Below are 10,150 nucleotides of genomic sequence, written 5' to 3'. Positions count from 1 at the left end.
TTTGCGCCCTCATCATCTCCACTCTCCTCTTCCTCCTCCTCACTAAGGTACTCCTATTCTCCAGGGTTTTCAAATCCACCACTACCCACTTATTCATCCTCTTCATCAAACCTCCTCCTTCTACTCTCCAACACCATAATAACATTAAAAGGAACTAACATCAATAGAATGCCAAGCCATATAGCCACGATGTTTGAAGTTTTGATTCTTTGAACTTTGGTGTAGTTATAGTTTCTTGCCTGCAATAAAATGGAGGAATGGGAAAGGGAAACTTGAAAGAGAGAAGGGAACATTTTCATTTAACAATGAATATATAAAAAACACAAATCCTAGATTAGAGTCTAGATCCTACCTCTTTGGCCTTCAATCATAAGCTCCAATATCCCTTGCAAGCTCCCAAGCAACCCTCTTAATCTTTCTCCTCAACTCAAGCTCCAATTCCAAAAGCCCTCTCCTTGTTGTCTCATATGAAAATGGTGAATTATGGGAGGGGAGGAGGGCCTTTTATTTCTTTTGCCCCTCCCCTCCCTCCAAAACCCCCCTGCGCGGTTACGTCTTTTTCTCCCATGGGGAGTAATTTTTTTAGGCGGGAGCACTCCCTCCTAATAAAGTATGCTCCAGAGAAATGGGAGCGAACGCTCCTCGACCGCTCCCTTGTTCGCTCCCGAAAAACCAAGGAGCGAACTTTTTTTAAGGGAGCACGCTTCAATAGCAGGTTTGAGGGGAGTAGGGGGGGAGTGTGGGGCGCTCCCCCGCAACCCTAATTTGAACCACAGAAACATATGCAAATCACTTAGTCATTGTGCCATCAAGCCACTGTGATATGCGACAAGCCTCAGAGATGAATATGCAAGACTCTGTCATTGAACTCAAGTCACATAGAGTAGAGTGTAGTGCAAGCCATTTCTAACATGTGCCATAGAATGCTATGCGAGTTGAGGATAAAACAAATCACATGTAACGCGAGTTATGAATCCAACAAACCACAAGAGCGACCATTATATAATAAAATGAACATCAATATCTGAATCCCGAATGGAGGGATATTGATGGGTTTATATAGTTGTTTCAATGTGAGGAGTCACATCCATTTGAGTTACGCCAACATGAGTGATATGAAGTCAATTTGCATTGGAGGCAAATGCAAATTCAAATTCCCTTTTAATAATATAAAAATATTTTTCTACTTCCCAAGATTATTTGCCACATTAAATAATTTATTCTTTCTTTGGGGCAAGGAGGGTTTCCCTATGGCGAAATTTCTCCCTGAGCTGCCTCAATTTTCGACAAAAAACCCCTGGGAACTTTACCTATACTATTGACCAAATTTAACCAAGCCACAAATTTTCACCAAATGCCCTCAATGGAAAACTTCCACGTGGAATGGAATCCTCTAGTCATCCTCTGTAATCTGAGACTAGGTTGACTTTTTGACCACATGGCCATTTTGCATTGGAAACTGTGAAGTACCTTGAGAAACATGAAAATGTTCAAATGAGACTACTATGCTATGAAAGATGTCATGAGGAATACCACACCAAGGCCAAGGTCACCTATGACTTGATAAGACTCTAACCATGTCGAATGACATAGGTGCAGCTTGACACGGACTGGACTGACCCATACACCTATGATCACCCCTACAAAATGAAGGCTCCTAGAAAACCATGAGTCCTCAAGCGCAGTGCACCAAATGCCATCCAATCCAATTAGGAATGACTGTGCTTGAGTGGCGCTTTCAAGGGATAGGGCATGATCTGACCAAACCACTGAAATACAGACTTAAACTAACAAGACACAAGTCTAGATGCCTAATACAAAGTCTCACATAGTTTTCCATATGGCTTTAAACTTGTGACCTTGGGCTTAGTGTGGGGTGCTCCCCCGCAACCCTGATTTGAACCACATAAACATATGCAAATCATTGAGTCATTGTGCCATCAAGCCACTATGATATGTGACAAGCCTCAGAGATGAATATGCAAGACTATGTCATCGAATGCAAGTCACATAGAGTAGAGTGTAATGCGAGCCATTTGTAACATATGCCCTAGAATGCTATGCGAGTTGAGGATAAAACAAATCACATGTAACGCGAGTTATGAATCCAACAAACCAAAGGAGCGACCATTATATAATAAAATGAATGTCAAGATCTAAATGCCGAATGGAGGGATATTGACAGGTTTATATAGTTGTTTCAATGTGAGTGGTCGCATCCATTAGAGTTAGGCTGACATGAGTGATGTGAAGTCAATTTGCATTGGAGGCAAATGCAAATTCAAATTCCCTTTTAATAATATAAAAATATTTTTCTACTTCCCAAGATTATTTTCCACATTGAATAATTCATTCTTTCTTTGGGGCAAGGAGGGTTTCCCTATGGTGAAATTTTTCCCTGAGCTGCCTCAATTTTCAACAAAAAAACCCCTGGGAACTTTACCTATACTATTGACCAAGTTTAACCAAGCCACAACTTTTCACCAAATGCCCTCAATGGAAAACTTCCACATGGAATGGAATCCTCTAGTCATCCTCTGCAATCTAAGACTAGGTTGACTGCTAAAATTGGCAACTAGGGTCAAACTCCATGTGGGTCATCTTATTAATGGCAGCTGATATTTTTCTTGGATCCCTCTCATCGAGAGGTGTAGGATTGATCTAAAGATCATCCAATTCCGATAAATATTCATGGAGATATGAATTTATTTGTGTTATAAGACAATTCGTCAAGGTCGGCCAGCAACCAAATAAACCCCTCATGTGCTCCACGATTTAGTATAAAAAGAGGTGACTTGATAGTCATTTCTACACACACTTCTATCTTGATTTCTCTCCACTTGTCTTGGGTTTTAGTGGAAGAGAAATCTAGGAGTGGAAGCCCTAGACGTTGGAGGAAAAGAGGTTGCCCTAGCCGCAATCAAGAAGAAGAAATACGTTGCCTTAATCTACAGGACGCAGCCATGAAGAAAAGCCCTAAACGTTATCAAGAAGGAGCCCTAAACCTATACGTTGGTCCCTACCCTAATGCAAACCTAAAGGCTGCCCTAACGCAAACCTAAAGGCAACCCTAACAAAGCTATCCTAAGGCAGCTCAAGAAGAAGGAGGACGTTGATGTGAAGGGTCTGTTTTGGGCAAGAAAACATCTGTAATGAGGCCAAGCTGCTACAGGAGGTAAGTCGCAGGCCTAGAGGCAAATCTGGGCAAGATTTAGGGTGTTTCCCTTCACTGTTTTGGGTCCGAGTTTGAGCAGGTGATAAGGCCAAAGAGCAGCATTGAATCTGAACTGTTTGGTGCGGACTAGGGTGAACTTATTCCTGAAATTGAAGGCCGTAAATCCCTGTTGTAATGACAGTGGGACACAGAACTGTTTGGATGAGTTGTGGAGGGTCGTAAGGCCATACTCCTACAACAGTTGCATGGGGCAGCAGCAAGGTATAGTGCTGCTAAGATGCATGGGACAGTAGCAAGGTATAGTGTTGCTAAGATGCATAGGACAGCAGCTAAGATGCATGGGACAGCAGCAAGGTATAGTGTTGCTAAGATGCATAGGACAGCAACTAAGATGCATGGAACAGCAGCAAGGTATAGTGTGCTAGGATGCATGGGACAGCTGCAAGGTATGGCAATGCTAAGATGCATGGGACAGCAGCAAGGTATAGCGCTGCTAAGATGGATGGGACAGCAACTAAGATGCATGGAACAGCAACAAGGTATAGTGCTGCTAAGATGCATGGGACAGCAGCTAAGATGCATGGAACAGCAGCAAGGTATAGTGCTGCTAAGATGCATGGGACAGCTGCAAGGTATGGATATGCTAAGATGCATGGGACAGTAGCAAGGTATAGTGCTGCTAAGATGGATGGGACAGTAGCTAAGATGCATGGGACAATAGCAAGGTATAGTGCTACTAAGATGCATGGGACAGCAGCTAAGATGCATGGGACAGCAGCAAGGTATAGTGTTGCTAAGATGCATAGGACAACAGCTAAGATGCATGGGACAGCAGCAAGGTATAACAAGTTGTGATGGTACAGCAGTGACAGCAGCAAAATAATGGGACAACAAGCAACCATGGTGCGGCAGTATGAGCAATGACAGCATTAGCAAGATGTCACAATATTGGAAGGTGCAGCATAAGTTGCAACAGTATGATGCATGGTCATGAGGTCCAACATTGTGATGATGGGAGCAGCATGGTGCAGCATGATGACGAGATGCAGCACAATGATAGGTGAAGGAGTCACCTTGAAGAATCAGTTGAAGCAGCATATTTTCAACTGATCTCATGTATCATCTTCTTAGAGATGATCTAAGCTCTTATTTAGACAAGTCAAAGTATTGACTTCTATTGTAAATGTACTATCTCTCTCTCTCTCTGTTGAACTATTGAAGAACATATAAGAAGAATTGATCAAGGGTTTCCCCACATTGGTGTTTGTCCCTGGCTAGTGCCACTTCTTGTGTCGTCTTGTCTTGGCTTGTCTTCTTCAATTTATGCTTATGTTCTATCTGCAGTTTACTTTAATGCTGATGTGATTGCTAATCTAGAAAAGATATTGAGCTAACTGTGAAAATTGAAATAAATTGCTCTAAGCATAGAACATACCTAAAATTAGCATGGTATCAGAGTTGAGGTGAAGACAAAAGCCCAAGCAAGAGTGAAAGAGCAATCACTGAAGACAATTGGGAAAGGACAAAAGGATCAATGGATTCCTCATCCCTCTTTTAATTCACCAAGAGTGAAGTCGAAGCAGAGAATATTATCAGAATGGCGCAGTGGAAGCTTCTAATGGCCTACCTATAAGATCACTTTAATGAGAAGTCCAGGTCTAAGGGTGGAAGGAAAGGCAGATGCCTTGTTTGTAATAAGTTTGGCCATTATGTGAAGGAGTGTCCGAATAGCAGGGACACATCACTTGATGATGATAACAATCCTTCCAAGGACATCTTCAATGATCAGAGGAATGACAGGTAATGCAGGTCATAAAGGAAACGACCGACTCTTCAAGAAAGCAAGGAACTCCAGGTATGAAGAATCAAATGTTGTTTCTAATAAGATAAAGAAGCGTTATCTTATATTGGCCCTCTCCTTCATACTCTTTGGGAATCTGGCTTATTGATTGTAGTGCTTCAAGGCACTTCATCGGATAGAAGGGTGCTCTCTCTAATTTGGTAGAGATGGAAACAATCGTGGGATTATACTTGGAGTCGATGCCACCTATCCCGGAAAGGGTGTAGGGAATGCTACTCCTCAATTGAATAAGGGTAACTCGATTCATTTACAAGAATCTCTTTTATGTACCTGATCGCAAGAAGAAGTTGGTGTCCATTTCGGCAATGGAAGTCAAAGGTTACAGGGTGGCATTCATCGATGGAAAGGTACATGTTTAAAAATAAAAAATAAAAATCCTAAAATGCTTTTGAGTTCAGGGTTGGCAATTTGTATCAAGTTGCAGGATGGTCCATTGGGGACCATGTTTGTTGACACATCTCATCTATAGCACCGAAGGTCTACTTATGGGGCCCTACCTGATGTGAGTCAGATGGTGACTCGGATGCCTGAATTCAAGAAGAGCATGAAGGTACATGTCCGAGATGTACCGAAGGAAAATCTTACAAGGAGACCATTCCCCTCATGTAGCAGATCCAAAGGTTTGGAACAACCCACGGGGTTTAAGATTCATGATCAGGAATCTCACGTATGAAGGTGGTAGAAAGCCCTCTATTGCTTGAAGAAAAACACATCAGGCGTAGTATGAGGCGATTGATAGTTGTCTGATGAAGCTGAGATTCACTAGGAGTGAAGCCGATCCAAACCATTGCTTGAAGGTTGTGGATGATAGACCTCTCATACCGACACCTTCTGAGGACGACCTATTTTTGACAGGTGCTGACCCTCTCATTTGCAGAAGTAAGAGGGAGTTGGATTCTGGATGTGGAATGGTAAACTGTAAGCCCGTGACTACCTTGAGGATCTTAACTTTCAGAAGTTATATGGTAGTGATGCTGGACCAGATTTTGGAAATGCCTCTGAGTTTCATAAACTCATTCGCATTGATGTTCTTGGTGAACTTTTGTCCAGATATATGTTTTGCAGTTAGCATGTTGGGCTCATATTTGGTTGAGCCTCACTAGATTGGTGCCAAGATTTTTCCGAGATATCTTCAGGGCACAATCTCTCATGGATTCAGATACACTGTCAGAAATATGAAGCTGCATGATTATTCTAATGCTGACTGGGCAGGCAGTGTCGAGGATTGCTAGAGCACTTCTCAGTGCTGGTTCTCTCTAGATTTTGCTCCGATATTATGGATGAGCAGGAAGCGGAAGTCGGTTGTTATAAGCACCGTCAAGACCAAATACATAGCTACGAGTATGATCGTGTGTGAAGCTGCCTAGTTGTGGAAGCTCTTCAGTGAGTTGTTTGTACACATGATGAATACCACTGTGATTCTTTGTGACAACCAAGGGGGATTCGATTATTAAGAAATCTCGTGTTCGATGATTGCTTCAGCAGATAAACATCAGATACTACCTTATCTGGGATATGGTAAGTTGATGAGCGAGGAGGCTCCATCGCATTGACACTAATGTACACGTCGCAGACACTTTGTCAAAGCCCCGGGGAAAGGTCAAATCTGTGATTTTCCCGCCCGAACGACTTGGAGTCGTTGAGAGACCTTTGTATAAGGGTCCTTCATGTTGCATGCATTGAGCTCTGGGAGCTCTGGGGGGGCTTGGGGTACTTACTGGAGCGACATACGACCACAGGGAGACTCACCCTCCCCTGGTGGTGCACTATCTACAGGGTGACAGGTTCAACCTTTCCTTATGATACCTCGTGGCGACTATGGAACAGGATGATTAGTTCTCCTGTGGGCCGGGATGATTAGTTCTCGCGTGGCGACTGTGGGATAGGATGATTCATTCTCCTGTGGACAGGATGATTAGTTCTCTTGTCGAGGCATCCTACGCATGCAATCTGGGACTCATGCGAAGTACCTCTCATCTGATCAATGAGCAGGGAAATGGGGTTAGGGAACATAGTAGTATTATCGATGGACGCATCGTTGTATCTACCATACTCCCTATGCTAGGATGACCTCCAACTGATCTGGAATCAGTACGAGTGGTTTGAGACACTCTCTTGTGATATTGATCTGGGATCAATAAAACTGACTTTGGGTCAGTAAGAGTGATATGAAACACTCTCCTCAGATGAAACTGACTTCGGGTCAGTAGAGAATGGTATGAGACATTCTTGATCAATTCTTCTTCTTCATGGTTCAACAAACGCAGAGCTTAGCATAGCAGAGCAGAACTGAGCAGAGCTCAACAAAGCAGAAAAGAACTGAGCAGAGCAGTGCAGGGCAGGGCACTGATGGTAGAAATAGTACAGTCGGACATATGGATCAGCGGATGGAGTTCTCCCTAGTTGAGAGGAAGTGTTAAAATTGGCAACTAGGGCCAAAATCCATGTGGGTAATCTTATTAATGGCAGCTGATATTTTTCTTGGATCCCTGTCATCAAGAGGTGTAGGATTGATCTAAAGATCATCTGATTCCGATAAGTATTCATAAAGATATGAATTTATTTGTGTTATAAGACAATTCATAAAGATCGACCAGTAACCAAATAAACCCCTCATGTGCTCCACGATTTTAGTATAAAATGAGGTGACTTGATAGTCATTTCTACACACACTTCTATCTTGATTTCTCTCCACTTGTCTTGGGTTTTAGTGGAAGAGAAATCTAGGAGTGGAAGCCCTAGACGTTGGAGGAAAAGAGGCTGCCCTACCCGCAGTCAAGAAGAAGAAATACGCTGCCCTAATCTAGAGGACGCAGTCATGAAGAAAAGCCCTAAATGTTATCAAGAAGGAGCCCTAAACCTATACGTTGGTCCCTACCCTAACACAGACCTAAAGGCAACCCTAACAAAGCTACCCTAAGGTAGCTCAAGAAGAACAAGGACATTGATGTGAAGGGTCTGTTTTGGGCAAGAAAACATCTGAAATAAGGCCGAGCTGCTACAGGAGGTACACCGCAAGCCTAGAGGCAAATCTGGGCAAGATTTAGGGTGTTTCCCTTCACTGTTTTGGGTCCGAGTTTGAGCAGGTGACAAGGCCAAAGAGCAGCATTGAATCTGGACTATTTGGTGCGGATTAAGGTGAACTTCTTCCTGAAATTGAAGGCCGTAAATCCCTGTTGTAATGACAGCGGGACGCAGAACTGTTCGGATGAGTTGTGGAGGGTCGTAAGGCCATACACCTACAATAGTTGCATGGGGCGGCAACAAGGTATAGTGCTGCTAAGATGCATGGAACAGCAGCTAAAATGCATGGGACAGCAGCAAGGTATAGTGCTGCTAAGATGCACAGGACAGCAGCTAAGATGCATGGGACAGCAGCAAGGTATAGTGCTACTAAGATGCATGGGACAGCTGCAAGGTATGGCAATGCTAAGATGCATGGGACAGCAGCAAGGTATAGTGTTGTTAAGATGGATGGGACAGCAGCTAAGATGCATAGGACAGCAGCAAGGTATAGTGCTGCTAAGATGCATAGGACAACAGCTAAGATGCATGGGACAGCAGCAAGGTATAACAAGTTGTGATGGTACAGCAGTGACAGCAGCAAAACAATGGGACAGCAAGCAACCATGGTACGGCAGTATGAGCAGTGACAGCATTAGCAAGATGTCACAATATTGAAAGGTGCAGCATAAGTTGCAGCAATATGATGCATGGTCATGAGGTCCAGCATTGTGATGATGGGAGCAGCATGATGACAAGATGTAGCACAATGATAGGTGAAGGAGTCACCTTGAAGAATCAGTTGAAGCAACATGCCTTCAATTGATCTCATGTATCGTCTTCTTAGAGATGATCTAAACTCTTATTTAGACAAATCAAAGTATTGACTTCTGTTGTAAATGTACTCGCTCTTTCTCTATGCTGAACTATTGAAGAACATATAAGAAGAATTGATCAAGGGTTTCCCCACATTGGGGTTTGTCCCTGGCTAGCGCCACATCTTGTGTCCTCTTGTCTTGGCTTGTCTTTTACGATTTATGTTTATGTTCTATCTGCAGTTTACTTTAATGTTGATGTGATTGCTAATCTGGAAAAGATATTGAGCTAACTGTGAAAATTGAAATAAATTGCTCTAAGCATAGAACATACCTAAAATTAACATTGACTTTTTGACCACATGGCCATTTTGCATTGGAAACTGTGAAGTACCTTGAGAAACATGAAAATGTTCAAATGAGACTACTATGCTATGAGAGATGTCATGAGGAATACCACACCAAGGCCAAGGTCACCTACGACTTGATAAGACTCTAACCATGTGGAATGACATAGATGCACCTTGACACGGGTTGGACTGACCCATACACCTGTGATCACCCCTACAAAATGAAGGCTCCTAGAAAACCATGAGTCCTCAAGAGCAGTGCACCAATCGCCATCCAATCCAATTAGGGATGAGTGTGCTTGAGTGGCGCTTTCAAGGGATACGGCATGGTCTGACCAAACAACTTAAATACAGACTTAAACTAACAAGACACAAGTCTAGGATGCCTAATACAGGGTCTCACATAGTTTTCTATATGGCTTTAAACTTGTGACCTTGGGCTTACAATGGTGATGAATGCTGTACTGAAATAATCTATGTACCCCGGTCCCCTGCTGACAAGAGGAGTAATAAAGCCAATGTAACTGTCAGCCATGAACGAAAACACAGGATTGATGGCATACCAACTCATATCGTAATTCAGAAAGCAAAGAATAGTAAGATAAGTAAGAAGAGAATTATGATAGTGACTGACAGATCCTTGAAAATCAGAATTGTAACCAGCAGTAACTGAAGAACAATAATCAGCTAAGAGCTTCTTTTTGGACCTAGAATTAGGTATAAGAAATATACAGTTCTTGTAGAAAATCATTTTGCCTGAAAATGTGTATCTGTTTTTATCTTCATGAGCTCAATCTGGATCTTGTAGCATAGTAGAAGCCTGTCAACTGAGTAGTTGTTGTTGTTGCTGAAGCGCATTCTTCTCTTAGTTGCTTAACCTGATATATTTGGGGCTGAGAGGGCTGTTGCACGGATTGCAATTTATCACAAGTTTGTGATTGAAATC

This window comes from Pinus tabuliformis, chromosome 3_1 (assembly GCF_031772625.1).
Source record: "Pinus tabuliformis cultivar Carrire ecotype Pingquan chromosome 3_1, CPIR1, whole genome shotgun sequence".
Classification (NCBI taxonomy): Eukaryota; Viridiplantae; Streptophyta; class Pinopsida; order Pinales; family Pinaceae; genus Pinus; species Pinus tabuliformis.
This window is presented reverse-complemented; position numbering follows the sequence as displayed.